The sequence below is a fragment of the Phyllobates terribilis genome, unplaced genomic scaffold, assembly GCF_046119375.1.
Source record: "Phyllobates terribilis strain yellow unplaced genomic scaffold, ASM4611937v1 Scaffold_2__4_contigs__length_985480577, whole genome shotgun sequence".
NCBI classification, from domain to species: domain Eukaryota; kingdom Metazoa; phylum Chordata; class Amphibia; order Anura; family Dendrobatidae; genus Phyllobates; species Phyllobates terribilis.
Window position 1 is genome coordinate 708,560,245 of NW_027362762.1, and position 23,529 is coordinate 708,583,773.

Here is a 23,529-nt window from a genome sequence, read left to right on the forward strand (position 1 = left end):
CAGCAGTTCACACTCCTCCCAGTAGTACAGGACAGCACAGTTCTAATGCAAAGGCACATTAATGAACACAGCATTCTTTACAGCACAGTGAGATGGAGGAGGGGGGGGGGGTTTGCTGAGTGAGATGATCCCTGTGACACCATTTATTCCAGTCCTTATCTTTCTGCCTGACAATACTCTGCACTGCTAGTTCAGGAACTCTACCTTGCCTGTGCTTAGCTTCACTCGTGACTTGAATCCTTTTTACTTGCAGGGGCTCTTCTGTGAGATACAGAACACACACACACCACCTTTCTTTTCGGCTCTGGCAAGACAGTAAACATCTTCCCCACAATCCCCTTGGGGCTCTGCTAAAACACTCCCCTTCTCCTCTGAATGTGTTAACCCCTTTAGTTGCTGGATGCTTCTGGAGCACAACGCTTCCTGTCTCATGTGCTTGTGTTACTTCTAATAGTTGCTGACTGCTTTTAAAGCAAAAGCACTACTTCTGCATGTCACACATACAGTCCTGCTTATTGTTATTGGCACACATGAAGTTTAAGTAAATAATCTGGAATATGTCCTGAAAAAATGAATCAAGTGATGGAGATGGAGGCTGAAGAGGAGGAGGTGGTGCAGGAGCTGTAGAATGTAGGGGTAACCCTGATTGACCCATTGCCCGCAATCCTCTGCGTCGGGAGGATGTGTTCCGTCTCATGGTTCCACTGGGTCCCGGCTTCCACAATATTAACCCAGTGGAATGTGTTAGTGAGATGAACCGTCCCTGGCCACATTGACTTGTCCACGTGTTTGTGGTTAGGCAGTCCTTCCCGCTTTAGTGTTCTGGGACTCGCACTTGTGGAAGGCGAAGACGATACCGGGAGAAATAGTGGCGGCTGGGGACTGAGTATGGACACCCAGCCGCCGCCGGCATGAGGTTGTGGAAAGCTTCCGCCTCCACAAGCCTAAAAAGCAACATTTCAAGTGCAAGCAGTCCAGAAATGTGTCAGTTTAGGATTGCAGCCTGTGGGCGGGTGGGTGGTTGGCAGCATACTTGCGCTTGCATTCCAAGTAACAGAAAACTAAGCAGATGGTGGCCTCTATCATCATCATGACCTCACCTTGGCACTATGAACTCTCCTGAAGGAGAAGCCAGGGCCCACCAGAGGGTTTTCCTGTTCTCTGGTGGGCCTGTCCAGCCCTGCCGAGAAGCAGCCCTGGCTAAGAAAAGTGTGTGGGAAGGTTCCTGGACACTCTATGGCTGCTTTTTTACTGGGGGGAACCCATGCAAACATGGGGAGAACATACAAAATCCTTGCAGTTGTTGTCCTTGGTGGGATTTGAACCCTGGACCCCAGCGCTGCAAGGCTTTAGTGCGAATCACTGAGCCACTGTGCTGCCATCTCTGTTCTCCCTCTGAAATCTAACATGCTGGACAAACTTGTACCTACTGCCGCTCAGTATCTTCAGCTCCTTTGTGAGAAACTAATGTATTTGGGCAGCCACTCAGTCTGCCAAATAAAATTCCTGAGAAGGAAATTGTGGATGGCTTCGCTTCTGGTACAGGGTGCCAATACCAAACCACTGGAAATATTCCAGGCTGGTTGGAGCTAAGCTGATTCCCACAGAAAAGTACCGGTAGTAAGCTAAGGAGATGGTGGCCTCTATAACCATCACGACCTCACCTCGGCACAATGAACTCTCCTGATGAAGAAGCCAGGGCCCACCGGAGGAGTCTCCAGTTCTCTGGTGGGCCTGTCCAACCCTGCCGAAAAGCAGCCCTGGCTAAGAAAAGTGTGGGGGAAGGTTCCTGGACATTCTATGGCTGTTTTTTTTTTTTTTTTTTTTACTGTGGACTAGCTCCGTATCGTCCCTGGCCACATTCACCTGTCCACGTGTTTGTGGTTAGGCGGTCCTTCCCAGTAAGTGCACTGGGGAGGGCACGGGTAATTTTCTGGGACCTGCGCTTGTGGAAGGCAGAGACGATACCGGGAGAAATAGTGGGAGCTGGGGACCAAGTATGGACACCCGGCCGCCGCTGGCATGAGGTTGTGAAAAGCTTCCGCCTCCACAAGCCTAAAAGGCAACATTTCAAATGCAAACAAGCAGTCCAGAAATGTGGCAGATTAGTATTGCAGCCTGTGGGTGGGTGGGTGGTTGGCTGCATACTTGCGCTTGCATTTCAAGTAACACAAAGCTAAGGAGATGGATGATCCAACCATCAAGAATAATTTGGTCACTGTCTAGGAGACCGAGCACAATATTAACCCAGTGACATGCATCAGTGAGATGTACCTTCCCTGGCCACATTAACTTGTCCACCAGAAATGTGTCAGTTTAGTATTGCAGCCTGTGGGTGGGTGGGTGGCTGGCTGCATACTTGTGCTTGCAATTCAAGAATTTTGGTAGGGACAACTGAACGCTGCAAAGGGACAAGGTCGTGGTCGGTGATGGTTGCAAGTCTTCAATGACAGGTGCTGGGCTTGAGGCTTCTTCGCATGTGCCATGGACAGGGGATTAGTGTGCATGCACAAAAGCGGAAGAGGCAGTGGTGTCACCCACAGACACTGTTTCTGGACCTTGGTGTTTGGCCCAGCTGGTCAGGTGCTTTGCTGACATATGCCTGAGCATTCTGGTGGTATTCAGGCTGGTAGTTTTGGTGCTCTTGCTGATGCTGGCCTGGCAGATGTTGCAAATGGCCTTTTTGGGGTTATCTAAACAGTCTTTAAAAAAGAACCAGACTTGGGAAGACCTAACAGTTGTACTGGCAACTTCCGTTGTGTTAGTGTTCTGGGGAGCAGTTGCCCGCCTTGCGTCTGTGGCCACCACACTGCTTATTCCTGCCTGTTGTGGTGCTACACCTCCCTCCCCCTGTGTGCTGCTGTTCTCACTCTACATGCCCCCTTGCTAGGTTGGGTTAGTGACTTCATCATCCACCACTTCCTTTTCCACTTCCGCACCCTGGTCCTCCTCCTGACTTTCTGTCCATTGTGTCTCATCATTATCCACCTCTTGTGACAGCATTTGCACTTTCCCACTATCACCTTCGGGTGACCATGGCTCCTCAAATCGCTACATGTGATTTTCTGTTGCCCTGCTCGAAGCTGGCCGGTTGACAGGCCCAAATTTATCGATGGAAAAGTAAGCAGCTCTTGGGGTAACCCTGGACTCTAATCTCTCCTTCAAACCACATATCCAAGCTCTTTCCACTTCCAAGCGGACTGAGCGAGAGGCCGGAATTTATAAATGGAAAGATGAACAAAACAGCTCTTTGAAGTGTCCAAGTGTGGGATCAGTTGTCTCAGGGCACTCGCAATGGTGGGAGGAAGGAGGATCAGGGTGAGGAAGATGCCGACTCCAAGTAAAAAAAATCTCCCAGATCCGCACATTCCTCAATCACAAATCTACAAAACCACTAGTGCACGTGCTCATCATCTCCCTTCTCGACGACTGCAACCTCCTGCTCTGTGACCTCCCTTCTAACACTCTCGCATTCCTCCAATCTATCCTAAACTCTGTTGCCCGACTAGTCCACCTGTCCCCTCGCTATTCCCTGGCCTCTCCTCTCTGTCTATCCCTTCACTGGCTCCCCATTACCCTGAGACTCCAGTTCAAAACCTTAACCTTGGAATGCAAAGCTATCCACAACCTGTCTACTCCATACATCTGTGACCTAGTCTACCGGTACTTACCTGCACGCAACCTCCGAACCTCAAAAGATCTCCTTCTCTACTCTCCTCTTATCTCCTCTTCCCACAATCACATTCAAGATTTCTCCCGTGCATTCCCCCTTCTCTGGAACTCTCTACCCTACCATTTCTGACTCTAGCCTACTGTTGAAACCTTTAAAAGGAAGCTGAAGACCCACCTCTTACGACATGCGTACAACCTGCAGTAACCCTCACTCCACCATACCTCTGCAAGACCAGCTCTATCCTCACCTACTGTATCCTCACCCATGCCTTGTAGACTGAGCCCTCGCGGGCAGGGTCCTCTACTCTCTTCTCCAGTCGCTGTCACATTTTTGTTCAAGATTATTGCAATTGTTTTGCGATGTATACCCCTTTTTCACATATAAAGTGCCATAGAATAAATGGCAATAAAGTAATAATAATAATGTGATCCAGACTCACATCTACTGAGACTGGACCATGTGGAACACAGGGTAGTGGTGGTGGCAAACTGACTGGAAGCTTTATCTGCTATCCAACCAACAACCTTTTCACACTGCTCTGAATTCAATAGTGGTGTTCCGCAGCCCCCTAGAAATTGGGACAGGAAGGTAGTTCGACATGACGTGGGTGTTTGTTGTGCTCCCTCAGCAAGCACAGTTTCATCTTGCCCACGACCTCTGCATGCACTATCACCATCACCATAACGTCCACTTCCCCGTCCCTTGACACACACCTTGCCCATTTTAAATGGAGTTTAAGATCCGTCATGTTGTCAAAAATGTCTGTATTATTACCGCAGTAATATAGGATCACGTCTGATGAGATGATCACAGTTTTAGGCAGTGCCCTGGGAGTCAGAGATGCTTCCAGTCCCAGGGGTCTTCCCCATGCTGTTCCGAACGCACACACCACAAGGCCAGATAAGGTTGTAAAATGTTAAAATGACTTTTCCCGGTGAATGCATTTATCTTGATTGAAAGCAATGCAAATGTACAAGAACGCACCAAAACACGCTACGTGTGAACATAGCCCAAGGTGTGGAGGAGCATTTTTGTCAACGTTGTTGACGGCAGTGACCTGGGAGTCAGAAATGCTTCCAGAGGTCTTCCCCCTGTTCCCATGTCATTTGAACACTGTTCCCATCGATTTAGGTAATTTTTAGGCCCTCTGCAGACCGCTGGGGGAAGCAGCCGGAAAAATGCTAGAGTTTCCCATAGACTTTGTGGTAGGACGACTCGCTCGGCCACTTCCGGAAGTAGACTCAGGAACCCGGGTTTTCTTTGCAGGCTTTATTAGCAGCATAAAGCTCTGCACTCCAGCAAAATAAATACAGCCTTACTTGGCTAAACCACAAAAACAAAAGATAAACTATAGCACAGTCCATATATGTGTGTGCAGGTCGCACACACAGGTTATGTCCATCCTTCAGCTCCCTCCTGAGCTATGGCTGTCCAGTCTGGAGACCTTCCCTCTCCAAACACAACACACAGAAAGAAAAAACAGGACTGAACATTTAAACATCCTCAGCCACACCCTGAGGTGGAGGTATGGGGAATGATGTCCCTCCCATCACTGTCATTCCACTAAAACCACGCCCTTTAAGTGAGTTAACCCACCAGCATATAACATGCTGGCAGAAAGTCCATTGGTTTCAGTTCACACAGGCTAGTAACCTGTGCGACACATACCTCCCCTCATATATCATACCAGTGACTCTGTCACAACTTACATTGGGATCATTACTCAGTCCGAGCACTAGAGCATTCCAATTTGCTCGACTCGAACAACGAGTATCCAAGCATTTTAGTGCTCGCTCATCACTAATAATGAAGTATTGTACACATGTACGGATGGTGGATTCAAAGACAGAAGGACGGTGGGATAGATGACACATTTTGCTTATTAGCTAAACAAAAGTTCAAATATTATTAGAGAATGAAGGAAATGAGAATCGAGAGTGAAAGACTCAAGGAATAAAATAGGACATAAATCAGGAGGTAATATAAGGCTACTTACACTCCACTAATCCACTAACTGTAACCCTCAGAGGAGTTCCGCTCGGCAGTTGCTTATATATCAGCGTCACAACATTCCGTGACCTCATAACCAGCAATCACCTACAACCAATACATGGAATGGTCTTCTAACCCCTTATGGACACAACTGGTTTTAGCCTTAAAGAGACAAACCATTTTACTTTATTTATGTTTTTATCATTGCATTGCATCATTTTTTCCTTGTTCTTTTGTGACATTTTTTTTTTCTTATTTGGCATTGAGGAAAGAGTGAAATTACCCTCCGAAATGCGTTTAGTGAATACTATATGCAGCCAAATTTATCCAGCTGTTGAACTACAAATTACAACATCTTTGAGTGTACTATTATCCAATTCTCTTGCTTTTATAAGCATTCTGTATGAACTGTGGTACAGCGAGCTGCAGCATTTTCAATTGCTTCACATAAAGTTAATAGAAATATCTAAAAAATAAATATGAAAATTCTAAATCACCCCTTTTATTCCGATAATGACTCAGAAATAAAAACAACAAAAAATAAGCATTTTTGGTAATGCTGCATCTGGAAAAAACATGATCAAAATATAAAATTAATAAACTAAAACAGTAAATGTCTTAATGAAAAATAAAAAAAACTTGAAAAAATTTGAAACGCAAAGAATTGAAGTCTTTTTGGCCAAGACATCTCCTTAAAAATTGCAATAGAAAGTTATTATAAAGTTTAATCATTAATTAATCATTAATGTTATCATTGAAAGTGTCAGCTTACCGCCAGTGGTGTACCACTAATGGTGGCAAGTCTCCCAGCAGCTATACGGCCCGTGAGTCGGGGGGTCTAGTGGCACCACTCCCCCACCTGGCATTGCACTTTCAACTGTATCAGCATCCTGAATACCAATACAGTTGAAAGCAATAATGGAAGAGAGATCATCTGCTGACGTCTCAACGCAGCAGGTGCGATGATGTCACTATAATGTGCCCACTGTGCCAAGCAGTGCAGAGTATTTATTAGTGAGTATTTATTTATTTTAATCAATGAGAACATGTGGAGCCATTCTATTATATGGAGGGCAATGGGGGCCCATTATAATATATGGAGGGTAATGTAGGGCCATTATATCACATGGATGGTTATGTGGGGGCATTACATTTTATGGAGGGCTATGTGTGGCCATTATATTATATGGAAGGCTATGTGGGGGCCATTGTACTGAACTGTAGAATTATATTACCAGGTCATTTTTACCAAACAATGAGCACCATAACAACGAAATGGAAAAACAATATCAGAATTGCATTTATTTCACAAATTCACTGCAGTTAAAGAATTGAGTTATTCCAAATTACAACTTATCTAAAAAAAAATTCTCATCTGCCTTTTTCAACGGAAAAATGAAAAAGTTATGGTTCTTGGAAGAATTGGAAGAAAAAGCAAAAACAAAAAATTGTCCTATTGAGAAGGGGTTAAAGTCAGGGGTGTAACAACCGTGGTCGCAAAAGCCCGTCGACACCAGCGCAAACTTCAGCTGGATGTGTGTCCTCGAACACACATCCAGTTGAAGTGTATTGCAGTGTAGAGACCCTTCAGCTCCGTGCGTGACCATACATGCTGATGGCCAATCAGAATCCAGCAGCTGACATCGGCATGCACGTGACTGGTGTCACATAGCAGTGATAGCATGTGCTCACGTCACTAGCACACTGAAGTCAGCTGCCAGCTTCACAAGAGGGTGTCGTGCAGCAGGGGACAGAATGGAAGGTGATTATAATGGTTTATTTTTTAATACATTAAAGAACAGCAGCAGAACTAGGGATATATACCAGGATGGGGATATATATACCAGGATGAGGGATATATATACCAGGATGGGAGATATACAGTATATACTAGGATGGAGGATATATATATATACCAGGATGGAGCCCAGGATAAGGTAGATATATACCAGGATGGGGGGATACATATTCCAGGATGGGGAACATACATAACAGGATGGGGGATATATATATATATCAGGATGGAGCCCGGGATGAGGGACATATATACCAGGATGGGGGATATATATACCAGGACGGGGAACATACATACCAGGATGGGGTATATATATATATATACAGTACAGACCAAAAGTTTGGACACACCTTCTCATTTAAAGATTTTTCTGCATTTTTATGACTATGAAAATTGTACATTCACACTGAAGGCATCAAAACTATGAATTAACACATGTGGAATTATATACTTAACAAAAAAGTGTGGAACAACTGAAAATATGTCTTATATTCTAGGTTCTTTAAAGTAGCCACCTTTTGCTTTGATGACTGCTTTGCACACACTTGGCATTCTCTTGATGAGCTTCAAGAGGTAGTCACCGGAAATGGTTTTCACTTCACAGGTGTGCCCTGTCAGGTTTAATAAGTGGGATTTCTTGCCTTATAAATGGAGTTGGGACCATCAGTTGTGTTGTGCAGACGTCTGGTGGATACACAGCTGATAGTCCTACTAAATAGACTGTTAGAATTTGTATTATGGCAAGAAAAAAGGAGCTAAGTAAAGAAAAACGAGTGGCCATCATTACTTTAAGAAATGAAGGTCAGTCTGTCCGAAAAATTGGGAAAACTTTGAAAGTGTCCCCAAGTGCAGTTGCAAAAACCATCAAGCGCTACAAAGAAACTGGCTCACATGAGGACCGCCCCAGGAAAGGAAGACCAAGAGTCACCTCTGCTTCTGAGGATAAGTTTATCCGAGTCACCAGCCTCAGAAATCGCAGGTTAACAGCAGCTCAGATTAGAGACCAGGTCAATGCCACACAAAGTTCTAGCAGCAGACACATCTCTTCAACAACTGTTAAGAGGAGACTTTGTGCAGCAGGCCTTCATTGTAAAATAGCTGCTAAGAAACCACTGGTAAGGACAGGCAACAAGCAAAAGAGACTTGTTTGGGCTAAAGAACACAAGGAATGGACATTAGACCAGTGGAAATCTGTGCTTTGGTCTGATGAGTCCAAATTTGAGATCTTTGGTTCCAATACCGTGTCTTTGTGCGAGGCAGAAAAGATGAACGGATGGACTCTACATGCCTGGTTCCCACCGGGAAGCATGGAGGAGGAGGTGTGATGGTGTGGGGGTGCTTTTCTGGTGACACTGTTGGGGATTTATTCAAAATTGAAGGCATAGTGAACCAACATGGCTACCACAGCATCTTGCTGCGGTATGCTATTCCATCCGGTTTGCGTTTAGTTGGACCATCATTTATTTTTCAACAGGACAATGACCCCAAACACACCTCCAGGCTGTGTAAGGGCTATTTGACCAAGAAGGAGAGTGATGGGGTGCTACGCCAGATGACCTGGCCTCCACAGTCACCAGACCTGAACCCAATTGAGATGGTTTGGGGTGAGCTGGACCGCAGAGTGAAAGCAAAAGGGTCAACAAGTGCTAAGCATCTCTGGGAACTCCTTCAAGATTGTTGGAAGACCATTTCCGGTGACTACCTCTTGAAGCTCATCAAGAGAATGCCAAGAGTGTGCAAAGTAGTCATCAAAGCAAAAGGTGGCTACTTTGATGAACCTAGAATATAAGACATATTTTCAGTTGTTTCACACTTTTTTGTTAAGTATATAATTCCACATGTGTTAATTCATAGTTTTGATGCCTTCAGTGTGAATGTACAATTTTCATAGTCATGAAAATACAGAAAAATCATTAAATGAGAAGGTATGTCCAAACTTTTGGTCTGTACTGTATGTATATATATATATATATATATATATATATATATATATATATATATATATATATTGAGATAAAGTCACTGGCAGAGTGGAGGGGAGGTATGTTTTACTGAGGCTATTAGCTTCAGTGATTTGAATCCCAGAAGATTTGCCCCAGCAAACTAGGTGTCTAGGGATACATCAGCCATTTTAAGGGCTGGGTTTTCGTGAATGACCATAGAGCGGGTGGGAGGATGTTCAATATATCTCCACTCCAGAGTGGGTTCTGGGGTCTAAATAGACGGCCTGCTGAGGTATTTATTGTTCAGTGTCTGGAGAGGTTGGCTCCAGAGAGAGGAGCTTGTGTTTGTTTTCCTGAACCGTGTCTGATGTGCTAACCCTGTGCAGACAGCTCTCCACAGGCCTTCTGACTGTGCTATTTTTCTTGTGTTTACCCTTTTATGCCAAGAAAGGCATCTTTGTTTTGATGGACTTGACTGTGGTTTATGCCGTGCCTTAATAAACAACTGAGAAATTTAAAGTAATAGCGTTCCTGTGTCTACCTCCGTGTGCAGCTGAATGGGCGATCTATCACAATATATATCTATATATATCAGGATGGGGCCCAGGATAAGGGACATATATATCAGGATGGAGAGCATATATATACAAGGATGGGGACAGGAAGAGGGATATGTCTGCAATAAACTTCTCTGCTCTATCTGCAATAAACTCCATGTGACTCATGACCTCTTTACCTCTCGTAATCTCTCCTTCCTGGGCCTCACCGAAACATGGCTGACATCCTCCGACACTGCCTTCCCTGCTGCGCTGTGTTACGATGGCCTCCACTTCACCCACACTCTTCGCCCCGGTAGCAGACATGGTGCACAAGTGGGTCTTCTCCTTTCTACCAACTGCACCTTTAACCCAATCCCACCTCTACCCTCCCTTATCCTCCCTTCTTTTGAAGTCCACTCTGTCCGCATCTGCTCTCTCTCCAACCTACAAGTGGCCGTCATATACCAACCTCCTGGCCGGGTCACTGCCTTTAATGACCAATTCTCCACCTGGCTTCTCCACTTTCTGCTGACATTCCCACCATCATCATGGGAGACTTCAACGTCCCCACTGACACCCACCAGTCATCAGCTTCCAAACTCCTGTCACTTACCTCATCTTTTGGACTTACTCAGTGGTCCACCTCAGCCATCCACACAGACGGACATACATTGGACCTTATCTTCACCTGACTCTGATCCCTATCTAACCTCACTACCTCCCCTCTCTCCCTATCTTACCAACATCTACACAAGTTCTCATCCCTGTCCTCCTCATCTGCCACCCATGTCCAGCAACTAACGCACCCCCAGAAAGCTTGCACACCTAGACACACACACTCTCTGACTATTCTACCACTGGCATCCATATCCTAACTCCACAACACAGACAGCGCCACTACTTTCTACAATTCCACTCTCACATCTACCATTGACTCGGTCACCCTTTTTGTGCATGACAGACAACCCTGGCACAATAACATCACTAAAAAGCTTCGGCAAGCATCCAGGGTTGCGGAGCTGCGTTGGAAGAAACCACTTTCCCAAGATGACTTCACTATATTCAAAAAAGCAACACTCTCATTTAAGTCAGCCCTCAACCTCTGCTAAACAGGCCTAATTCACAACCCTCATATTTTCCTTATCCTACAACCCCAAACAGTTATTCAACACTTTTAAATCCCTCATCCACCCTCCACTGCCCCTTTTGACCTCTATTATCTCTGCTGAGGACTTTGCCACACACTTCAAAAACAAGATTGACCAAACAAGGCAAGTCTTTATTGTTCGACCACCACAACCCCTTTGTTTACCAGACCAATGCCATTCCCTCATAACCTCACTCCCCAACATCACCAGGACTGTTACCGGGAATTTCGGACCCCTTGAGACTCCGCCCAGGCTCCACCCCAGCTCTGCCTCCACCCCAGCTCCGCCTCCACCCCTCAGACCTTCCACAATCCCACTGCCCACTCTTGGAAAAACTCAATTTCTCCACTACATCCTCACTAATCATACATTAACAGTTCCCATCAAACACCATATCACATACATAACCAACAGCTTTGGTTTTGGCAAGTAGATTTTTTAAGCCGCCACCACAAGGTAGACTCTTTTGGCAGAGTCCTACTCTACTCTAACGTATTAAACATTTCGTAAAATATCCAATACTCTTTTTAGGTATATTTTTATTTATTTTTCTTTAAGGGAATGTGTCACATACATTTTTTAAAAAGACCAATAATACCACATACAAGTGACTAATACCACCACAACATGGCCGGACTACATATTAGCACCACATGGTGACCGAATAATACCACATACAAGTAACAAATACCACCACACCATGGCCGGACCACATATTACTACACATAGTGACCGAATAATACCACATACAAGGAACAAATACCGCCACACCATGACCAAACAACATGTTACCATTACATAGTGACCGAATAATACCATATGCAAGAGAGAAATACCACCACACCATGAAAGACCACATATTGTCACCACATAGTGACCGAATAATACCACATACAAGAGAGAAATACCGCCACACCATGACCAGATCACATATTACCACCAAATAGTGACTGAATACTACAATACTGATCATTAATAAAAAAAGCACAATACTAATATTACCATAAGTATCATTTTACACAGGAGCTCTGTATATAGTATACAGTGTATAGTGTCAGTGTACAGGTAATACAGTGATCACCAGTGACATTATACACAGGAGCTCTGTATATAGTGTCGGTGTACAGGTAATATAGTGATCACCGGTGACATTATACACAGGAGCTCTTTATATAGTGTCAGTGTACAGGTAGTACAGTGATCATCAGTGACATTATACACAAGAGCTCCGTGTATAGTGTACAGGTAATACAGGGATCACCAGTGACATTATACACAGGAGCTCTGTATATAGTGTACAGTGTATAGGTAGTACAAGGATCACCAGTGACATTACACACAAGAGCCCTGTATATAGTGTCAATGTACAGATAACACAGGGATCACCATTGACATTATAGACACAAGCTCTGTATACAGTGTATAGTGTATAGGTAATACAGTGATCACCAGTGACATTATACACAGGAGCTCTGTATACAGTGTATAGTGTATAGGTAATAGTGATCACCAGTGAAATTATACGCAGGAGCTCTGTATACAGTGTATAGGTAATACAGTGGTCACTAGTGACATTATACACAGCAGCTCTGTGCACAGTATACAGTGTAGAGTATCAGTGTACAGGTAACACACTGACTCACCAGTGACATCCCCAATTTTTCCCCAACTTCTACACTACACCAGATGAAGAAAAAAGAAGCGACATAGTATCGCCCTGCACAGTAACAGGACCCCCCTCCCTCACTGAAAACAGTATTCTCAAAAATAAAGTACATCACACCAGTAATAATATCCCTTAGCTCCTACAGTAATAATGTCCCACATGCTGGCCTCCTTGTGTCTCATTCCTAGCGCCATATGTTCTCCCATTCTGCCCCCATGTGTCTACATCCTGCCACATGTGATCTCCCATCCTGCTCCCATGTTTCTCCATCTTGCCTCATATGTCTCCCATCCTGACTCCATGTGTCTCCCATCCTGCCCCATGTGTCTCCCATCTTGCCCCATGTGTCTCCCATCCTGACCCATGAGTCTCCCATCCTTCCCCATATGTCTCCATCCTGTCCCCATATGATATCCCATCCTGTCCCCATATGATTTCCTATCCTGCCCCATATGATCTCCCATCCTGCCCCATGAGTCTCCCATCCTTCCCCATGTGTCTCCATCCTGTCCCCATATGATTTCCCATCCTGTCCCCATATGATTTCTCATCCTGTCCCCATATGATTTCTCATCCTGTCCCCATGATTTCCTATCCTGTCCCCATATGATTTCCTATCCTGCCCCATATGATTTCCTATCCTGCCCCATATGATCTCCCATCCTGCCCCATGTGTCTATCATCCTGCCCCATGTGTCTCCCATCCTGTCCCCATGTTTCTCCATCCTGTCCCCATGTGATCTTCCATCATGCCCAATATGTCTCCATCCTGTCCCCATATTTCGGCTTTCAGTACAAAAAAAAGTAAAAAAAAAAAGTTTCTCCTTACCTCGCTGCGATCCACCGACGTCCTCTCCCTCATATATTTAAGGAGCGGATGCGTCGATGCATGACAGTGACGTCATATGCCGGCGACTTGCACGCAGACGTCAGCTGCCTGCCTGTGATTGTCTGCTGGCCCCTATTGCAGTGCAGGAAGCCTGGGGCTTTCTGTACTGCAATACATTTCAACTGAATGTGTGACCTCGTATATACATTTATTTGAAAATTGGGGGGTCAGGGAAACTAGTTGGGGCGCTGCTTCTTGCCGGTTCGGGCAACCGCCTGTAATTTTAACAAGCGATTCCACCAAACCGGGGAGAACCCCCTGAATCCGACCACTGCAGCCAATGTCTTATATATAGCCAGTCTCACTTGTGTCTCTTGCCTCTCTCTGTTGTGTTTCCTGTCTCTCTCATCTCAATTTTTCCATCTTTTCTCTCTCTCACTCTTTTGTTTATTTCCTTGACTCCTTTTCCCTGGTTGTTTGTGGCTCCACCCCACACCAATTAGTCCAGCCCCTCCATGTCACTCCACAGTCTGATAGCTGTGAAGCTGCAGGAGGTTAGGGATCAGCTGCTCGGCTCCTGGCTTTGCTGGTGACAGTAGGCACTGGTGGGTGAGTATTGCGCATCCCTGCTCCACTGCTGCCTGCAATTCCCGCACGGCTGTGCGCACCGCCCACGCTTTGCTCCTCACTATTCACAGTGAAGGAGCGGAGAACGAGTGTGCGCGGCTGCGCAGATACTCGGCATTACAGCGCCGGGTATTACAGCTTCAGGTGCGCAGAAGCTAAAAGAGGGAGGCCCGGTCTGGTCCACGCCAGTAAGAGCAGTAATGCCCTGATGGTGGCCCTGTGGTGACGGAAGCCAGACTGTAATATAATAGGTCTGTGGGGTCTCTGGAGCTACTGATCCAACCATAGATACTGGCCTATGTCTGGAGATTTGGACTTTTAAATCAGTTTTACATGCTTGCCTCAGGAAACTTTACAGTGATTGCTATGTCTACCATCTGGTATTCAGAATGATTCCAGATAACAGAAAACTAACATAAAGTAATTAACCTGGACTTTAACAAAATTACTGTAAACTAAGTATTTTATTAGCAGTAGTAGCCTGCAGGATGACCATATATGTGTTTATATGAAGAAAACGATCCTTTACGGAATGGCTGTGTTTGAGCAGCCCTAATTCCAGCTTAGAAATTTCTGGGATTCAGTCTTTGGCAGGAGAGAACAGAAGAAATACACATGCTTGTGATTTTTAACAATCTCTAGGGTTTGCCGAAGTGTTCTTTTATTTTATACCCTTCATGAATATAGGCGTTCCGTATCTGAATTTACGCGGTTCATACATTCCACCAAATAGCATTATTCATCGCTGCATGTTAAGTAAAAGACAATCCCTGTGTCCATCCAGCTTAATCGCACCCCTCAACAGTTCTATGTTATGAACAGTTCTCCTTAGAGCTATCACACCCTGTGAGATTTGGCAGGCCTAAAACCATCAACCCCTTCCTTAAACTGGCTCCAAGCAGAGTGTGGCCTGGTCACGATATGAAACAAAACACCCTTGGTAATAGGTAGACGTTTCATTGATAGATTACAATCTGGTTAGACTCTCTTGAAGTGGAGCCATATTTGGTATTGTAAGGAGATGAACATACTGCCGATGTTAATTTATAATGTGTATTGTGACGTGTTATTAGTGACAGTGTTGTTTTTTGCCCAACAATAGGGAGAATTAAGGTTAATGTTTGGGAATAGCCCAGAGTGGGACCTTCCTGTTAGGAGGTGAGATAGGCCCTGGCCTATAGCAGAAGCAGACCTATTGTCTGAACAGTATGCAGAGTCGCATTACAAGGGTGTCCCTGATGTGAGTGGAGATCAAGGGAATGGATAGCGAGATCCAGAAAAGAGGCACGAGACAGTTACAGAAGGTGTGAGTGAATATCCAGAGACAGGATCTTGGGCAGTAAACCTAGCTACACAATAACATGCTTGCAAGTTCAGGAGTTAACGGAACAGGTCAGCACAGGGAGCGTGAAACGAAGAGAGTGCCCCAGGTGGCAGTTCCAAGGCGTCGGTCAGTAGAGAAGCTAAGTAACGGTTCATAGTGACCAAGTAGCTTCCCTAAGGGGAAAAGGACACAGAACCGCTGATTACTGACTGTAGTACCATTATTGGCAACAAATGAAGTCCTATAGTAAAGTTCTGGGTGGTGGTGAAGACTGAGGACTAAGTAAGGAAGGATAGAGAGAATGTGTATGAAGATGTTCCATGTTCTAAAGGAAAAATTCATGAAGTTATGCACCTGCTATCTGTTGTATATAATTCCCACCAAGTTATTGTTCAGTAAAAGACAGTTCCTTTTTAAGGGGTGGTCTCCCTCATAGAACTTTGTAAGATCTAGTCCTGGCAAGACGAAGTCACCAGCATCATGCAGCCTGCCTGTAAGGGCATGACGCCCCCGTAGCTAAAGTCCACACACCCAGCCAGCACCCCCATCTTCATGTAGTGTGCCGGGGTGTGAAAGACGAGTACCTCACCATGTTACAGTATAACCATATAGAGGAAAATGTGGTTGCGACAAAGATTAGTGTAATACTGGTGTCATTGTTATGCACAATTATACACACACTAAGCTAATAGTATCTCCAATAACATACGGAGGCATTTGGGGTTTTTATTCTATACAAAATACGTCACATAATATCTGCATAGCCATGCACATGGTTTTTGGATGATGAAGTGGCTGCTTGTGCACTTAGTTTGAATTTTCTGTGTGCTAGTACCTATTGGTCTGAAAGTTAGCACACCTGGTTAGTTTGAACTACGCTTCATTGGACATGATGCATTGCACTGGGCCCAAATGATCATATCCATTAGCAAATTGCAATACACCATAAGCTTCTGTTTATTCCATTTTTTTTTAGAAAAGATATGAAATGAAGGTCTAGATCGTAGGATATTAAAAACTGGATTTTTTATTTTTGGATCTTTAGACAATGCGATTCAAAGTCATTCCAGACTTCTACCTTAGGTCAAAAACCATCTGTATTATTAGATATAATAGATATACAGTTTTTGTCCTGAGGAAGAAGTCTGGAATGACTTTGAATCACGTTGACTAGTGTTGAGTGAGCATGCTCGACACTGCTTGTCTCTGCCCTGCATGTTTGGCGCTCTTTACAGAGCCAATGAACATGCAGGGATTGCCAGCCAGTCACTGTAATGCCGCAGCCATGTTGGTTGTGGGCATTACAGTGATTGGCTGGCCGCACAGCGTCACCTCGAGTATTTAAAACCGGGCGCCGCCATCTTGGACACAGTCACTCCGGATCAGAAAGTGTAGGGAGAGTGCTGCTGAGCTAGGGAGAGATTTATACTGCGAAATAGGTAGTGTAACATAGTTTTAAGGTTGAAGGAAGACTAAGTCCATCTAGTCCAACCCATAGCCTAACTTGTAGGGTCTCTAAAGCCTGCCAAAGTCTCTAAAGCCTGCCAAATCAAACAAACAGTCCTTCTGAGGACTGATATCGATCCCAGATATCAGACAGGCAGGCTGTATAGGAGACGCAGTGGTTATACCAACAAACACTGCATTACAGTCCTGTGTGCTGCTGCTGCTCAAATTGCTAGACTTATCCCCAGGTCTCAGGGGCCAGGAAAAATTATTTTTTTTTCATCTAAATTCTCTTTTTTTTTCCCTCAGTCAGACTGTACAAATACCCATCTTATTAACCTTTTGGGCAGTGACCTGGGTGTCAGAGATGCTTCCAGGGGTCTTCACCATGCTGATCCCATGTCTTTTCAGCACTGTATGCATGTGTCACACAGCACATGGCCAGATAAGGTTGTAAAATGTTAAAATGACTTTTCCCGTTGAATGCATTTGTCACGGTTGACAGCAATACAAAAGTGCAAACACACATAAAAAATGCTACTTGTGAACATAGCCCAAGGTGTGGAGGAGTATTTTTGTTTTTGGTTATTTATTTTACCTTATACACAAGTCTTTACCCTGGAAAGGATGTTCCTTAACATATTTCACAGGAAAACAGTTTCAGTTTCGTTTTTGAATGTTTTGTGAGCCCGTAAAAGTGGCTTAATACCTCTGACCACGTTGTTGACAGCAGTGACCTGGGGGTCAGAAATGCTTCCTGGGGTGATGCCCATGCTGTCCCCATGTCTTTTGAGCACTGCTGTTTGTTTTGGGCACTTTTTAGGCTTTCTACAGACTGCCGGGGGTGCCGCCTGCAAAAAATGCTCAAGTCTCCCATACACTAACATTGGGCTCGTTGCTCGGGTCGAGCACCCGAGTATCACAGCGAGCTTGGCCCGAGCTTCGAGCACCCGAGCATTTTAGTGCTCGCTCAACACAAGCGTTGACTATAGAACCAAAAATAAAAAATCCAGTTTTTAATATCCTACGATCTGGAGCTTCATTACCTATCAGCAGCGCAGATAAACCACAATTGCCTCCCTCTTTTTCTATCTCTCTGGTCGGAAGACCCGTGGATCTCCAGCAGCTGTTCATGTGTATACGTGGTTGTGTGTCACACAACCCTCTCAGGTTAGCATATCCTTTTATTGCATTATCCATTATTTTTGGATAAGACCCTATTTGCACTTTTCTTTGTGCTTAGTTTCTACTATTCCACTCTTAACTCTTGCAAAACTGGCACGTTGTATGGCATCAGGTGAAGAGATTTCAGTACACAGCGACATGTTCTGCTGACATTCTGGGATAATATTTGCACATGCGCAGCCAGCTGATCGGCCACTGGAATGGACGGATAAAGCTCACAGATGGAATACCGCCAGGAGACCCATTTCAGAAGATGAAAGGTTGCTATTTTTTGAATGGAGCGTCATTTTTAATAACAGTAAATTGCAAAAACATTTATTTTCACATTTTCTGCTTAATTAAATGTATCCTTTTATGGTGAAATAACCCTTTCAAATGTCCTGCAGATCTGTGTATGGGCTCAACAGAAAGTCTATAGGTCTATACATTGCTTCGTCAATAGAGAGACAGCTATTATAAAGGTACCAAAAATTGTGCAATTGTCGAATACCCCTTTAAAGGGAACTTGTCAGGCGATTCATGCTGCCCAAAAAGTAAGCAGCAAGAATTTCAGCCTGCCTGCACAATTGCTGCCAGGTGTATTATTTTCTGAAATGCTCTGACTTTTCAAAGAGAGATCTACTTTGAAGATCTGGCCGGAGACCATACCTGGAGAATAGACTAGATTGGCCCAGTCCCCAGTTCGTTGTTCCCTGCGTTGCTAGAGGTGATTAACAGGTCTCTCCTTATGTACAAGTGAGGGAGAGACCTTCAATCACCTGCAGCAGCGGTGCTGGGAAGGGCTGGACAGAGGTGGTGCTGGCCTAGTCTGGACTCCAACTATTGTCCCTGGCCAGATCTTCAAAGTACATCTCCTCTGAGAAGCCAGAGCATTTTAGACAATAACATACCTAACCGCAATTATGCTGCCAGGCTGCAATTCATGCTGCATGCGGTTTGGGCAGAATGATTCGCCTGACAGATTCCTGTTAAATATGCCATAAAATTGCTTAATATATGAAAGTAACAGCAAGTTTACTACTTTTTTTTTTGCAATAATTTTCCACAGACTGTGAAACAAATGTGAGGATTTCACACATGGATATCTACTTGTCAGAATACATCCCGCCTAGGAAATAATATTAGCATTTTAAGCAAACAGGCTCCTAATCTCCATACACAATTTGCATGAAAATACCAGCATCTTTATTACAAATCAGAAACAGGACATAGAGATTCACAGCTGCAGCCAAGGATTAGAGGAGTATTCATCACAATGGAGCCATTGAAAAGGGACGAGATGATGTTTGTAACATTGAATTACGTAACCTCCATTATCATAGTGAATGAGCAATGGTGTAAGGGTTAAATATGTCTTCGAAAATGTCACATCATATTGTGTTGGGAAATGTGAAACCCTAGATACTGATTTACGTAAAATGCTGATTCCCTCATTAGCGTTTCTTACTTTGCTGCAAGAGTAACATTTCAACATGGCAAACATTTACTTTTAAGATGGCATTATGGCAATTCAGCTCCTTTAAGTGATAATTTCTAATTAGCTCTACCAGATGTACAGTTAAGGTCGGGTTCACACGTCTGTATTACGGGATACAGTGTCCGGACTGACTGCTTGTCTCCTAACCATATTTTATAGCCTCATAGACACATATCAAGCTGTATATTTGGTTCAGGAGACCCGCAGTCAGTCCGGGCACTGTAGTCCGTATATGATCCATGAAATACACACATGTGAACCCGACCTTAAATACCTAATTTACTTTATAGGTGCAGAAAATCTGCAACATCAAAAACTCATCAAAACCTCATCATGGAAACCTAGCTTTAGGCCACGTGCACATGTTGAGTTTTTTACCTCAGTATCTGCATAGCTCCCAACTGTCCCGGATTCAGCAGGACTGTCCCGCTTTGAGGGCTCAGTCCCGCGTCCCGTCACGTCAGGGCTTTTGTCCCGGCTTCTGATACTCGCCTCTCTCCGACGTCTTCATCGCCCCGTAGCTCCTCATCATCGTTTGGAGGGCCGCTTCCCTTTGCTCAGTGCATAAATTAAATTATATATTCACTGCTTCTCCCTCTTGTGAAGCAGGAGGGAGAAGCAGCTTATAATGATACACATAGGAGAATTTGGTAATCTTGATCTCTATCGCAGGCAGTCAACCCAGAAGCAGATTATACATGTCCATAGAAATACATTGTATATATAACAATTTATTTCTATGGTCTCTGAATATTGAGGTGAGGTAATATTTTTTTTATTCCTATAAAAGTAGTAAAACTTAAAAAAAAAAAAAATTTTCTCTTTTTTGTGAGTCTCACCAGGTCTCAAACCCACAAACTTAACATAACAGGCAGGAGCCTAAGCTACTGAGCCTCAAGCTCTAGTGATGTAATGAGAAGAATTTAGTGCACTTGATCTGTATTGCAGGCTCTGACTCCACAGACAGATTACATAGAAATTCGCTGCTGTGTACAATGTACACTGCTCAAACAAATAAAGGGAACACTGAAATAACACATTCTAGATCTGAATGAATGAAATATTCTCATTGAATACTTTGTTCTGTACAAAGTTGAATGTGCTGACAACAAAATCACACAAAAACCATCAATGGAAATCAAATATATTAACCAATGGAGGCCTGGATTTGGAGTCACCCCCAAAATTAAAGTGGAAAAACACAGTACAGGCCGATCCAACTTTGATGTAATGTCCTTAAAACAAGTCAAAATGAGGCTCAGTATTGTGTGTGGCTTCCACGTGCCTGTATGAACTCCCTACAACGCCTGGGCATGCTCCGGATGAGGTTGCAGATGGTCTCCTGTGGGATCTCCTCCCAGACCTGGACTTAAGCATCCGCCAACTCCTGGACAGTCTGTTGTGCAACATGACGTTGGTGGATGGAGCGAGACATAATGTCCCAGATGTGCTCAATAGGATTCAGGTCTGGGGAACGGGCGGGCCAGTCCATAGCTTCAATGCCTTCATCTTGCAGGAACTGCTGATGCACTCCAGCCACATGAGGTCTGGCATTGTCCTGCATTAGGAGGAACCCTGCACCAACCGCACCAGCATATGGTCTCACAAGGGGTCTGAGGATCTCATCTCGGTACCTAATGACAGTCAGGCTACCTCTGGCGAGCACATGGAGGGCTGTGCAGCCCTCTAAAGAAATGCCACCCCACACCATTATTGACCCAATGCCAAACCGGTCATGCTGAAGGATATTGCAGGCAGCAGATCACTCTCCATGGCGTCTCCAGACTCTGTCACGTCTGTCACATGTGCTCAGTGTGAATCTGCTTTCATCTGTGAACAGCACAGGGTGCCAGTGGCGACTTTGCCAATCCTGGTGTTCTGTGGCAAATGCCAAGCGTCCTGCACGGTGTTGGGCTGTGAGCACAACCTCTATCTGTGGACGTCGGGCCCTCATACCACCCTCATGGAGTTGGCTTCTAACCGTTTGTGCAGACACATGCACATTTGTGGCCTGCTGGAGGTCATTTTGCAGGGCTCAAAGGCGGAGGTAGCGGTCCTGCTGCGGTGTTGTTGCCCTCCTACGGCCCCCTCCACGTCTCCTGGTGTACTGGCCTGTCTCCTGGTAGCGCCTCCAGCCTCTGGACACTACACTGACAGACACAGCAAACCTTCTTGCCACAGCTCGCATTGATGTGCCATCCTGGATGAGCTGCACTACCTGAGCAACTTCTGTGGGTTGTAGAGTCCGTCTCATGCTACCACGAGTGTGAAAGCACAACCAACATTCAAAAGTGACCAAAACATCATCCAGAAAGCATTGGTACTGAGATGTGGTCTGTGGTCCCCACCTGCAGAACCACTCCTTTATTGAGGGTGTCTTGATAATAGCCAATAATTTCCATCTATTGTCTATTCCATTTGCACAACAGCATGTGAAATTGATTGTCAATCAGTGTTGCTTCCTAAGTGGACAGTTTGATTTCACAGAAGTTTGATTTACTTGGAGTTATATTCTGTTGTTTAAGTGTTCCCTTTATTTTTTTGAGCAGTGTATATCTATGTATTTTTATTCTAGAGGGAGTATAAGAGATTTATTTTAATACTATAAAATGACTAAAAAATAATAATGAAAAACACTTGATAATGAAAAAGATAATGTAGTTTTTAATGCGCTTTTAATAAACATCCCAAATCAGCAAATAACACGGACATATTTGGTGTCCCTGTAATCGTAACGACACGCACAACACAGCGGTTAGATTATTTACGGGAATCGGTAAATGGCGTAAAAAAAATGGCATGATTGATATTTTTTCTCTATTAAACTCATAAAAAATGTAATAAAACTGTAATGCTGAGGCCGTGTTCACACGTAGCGCAAATGCTGGTTCTTTCTGCTCCTTTTTTTTTGCAGGTATCTGCATCATACAACGTAATAACAATTTTCTCGGATTATTGTGTGTGTGCGCTGCATTTCTTTTATGTTTTTTCCCCCTTATTTGATGCAATTTTGGGGCTTTTTTAATAGTACAGAAAAGAACTGCACCCCCTGTGGTCTAAAGACGCCGCTGAACTACGCAATTTTGGTGCTTTTTTGTCTTCTATGTGGAGCCTAAAAAAAATGCATGTAAAAAACTGCAGTTTCTTTTTCAAGTGCAGAATCAAAATTTTTCTGTACTATAAAAAACATATTAAAAACGCGGCTTCACACCTGCACCAAAACACATCAAAAAAGGGGAGAAGATTGTTATTGTGTAGTTTGGTGCAGAATCTGCAAAAAACACAGTATTTACGCTACGTGTGAACACAGCCTTACAGACACAAAAAAGCCAGATATTGTATAGTGAAGATACATAAAGATGAGAAAGTTCTGTCGGCTCCGGCTGTGAATGAATGAACAAAAAATAATCCACAGGTCCCAACTAGAGATGAGCAGGATGCACAGATGACAGAATAATCAAAAGCTGCCAGGGACACCGGAAGATAAGAGATTCGCGACCTCCCATCCAGCTGCTAGGTAGCACTGACCTGGACGCTGGACTGGAGTCCCCTGGATACAGAGGACAGTCCCGGATTTTGTTCTACGCCCTGCAGTCTCGGGCGTCTGCTGAATGTCCCTTACTACCACCGCCTCTCTGACATCTCCTCCTGACAGGGGAGAAAGAAATGGTAAATGGACGTGGCTTGGGTGTGGCCAAATTTTCCGAGGCGCACTAAGCGAGCTGCATGATTTGTCCCTCTTTCTGTTCCTCAAAAGTTGGGAGGTATGGTACCTTAAAGCCAAACTCAGGATTGACTAAAAATTGTAAAAGTGGTGCACTACTATACTTTTCTTCTGACTGTTCAACTCCTGGTTTTGGCTTATAAATACTGATGTAAAATACT

The 23,529-nt window shown here is 44.4% G+C and overlaps 1 long non-coding RNA gene across 1 annotated transcript in view; it reads right to left on the reverse strand.

The window, feature by feature from the left end:
* LOC141252946 (uncharacterized) overlaps positions 1–20,193 on the reverse strand; it is a 36,885-nt gene extending 16,692 nt beyond the window's left edge. The window contains exon 1 of the long non-coding RNA XR_012314164.1: positions 20,023–20,193. This is a non-coding gene — a long non-coding RNA (uncharacterized lncRNA). The remainder of the gene's footprint in view (positions 1–20,022) is intronic.
* Between the last annotated feature and the right edge of the window lie 3,336 nt (positions 20,194–23,529).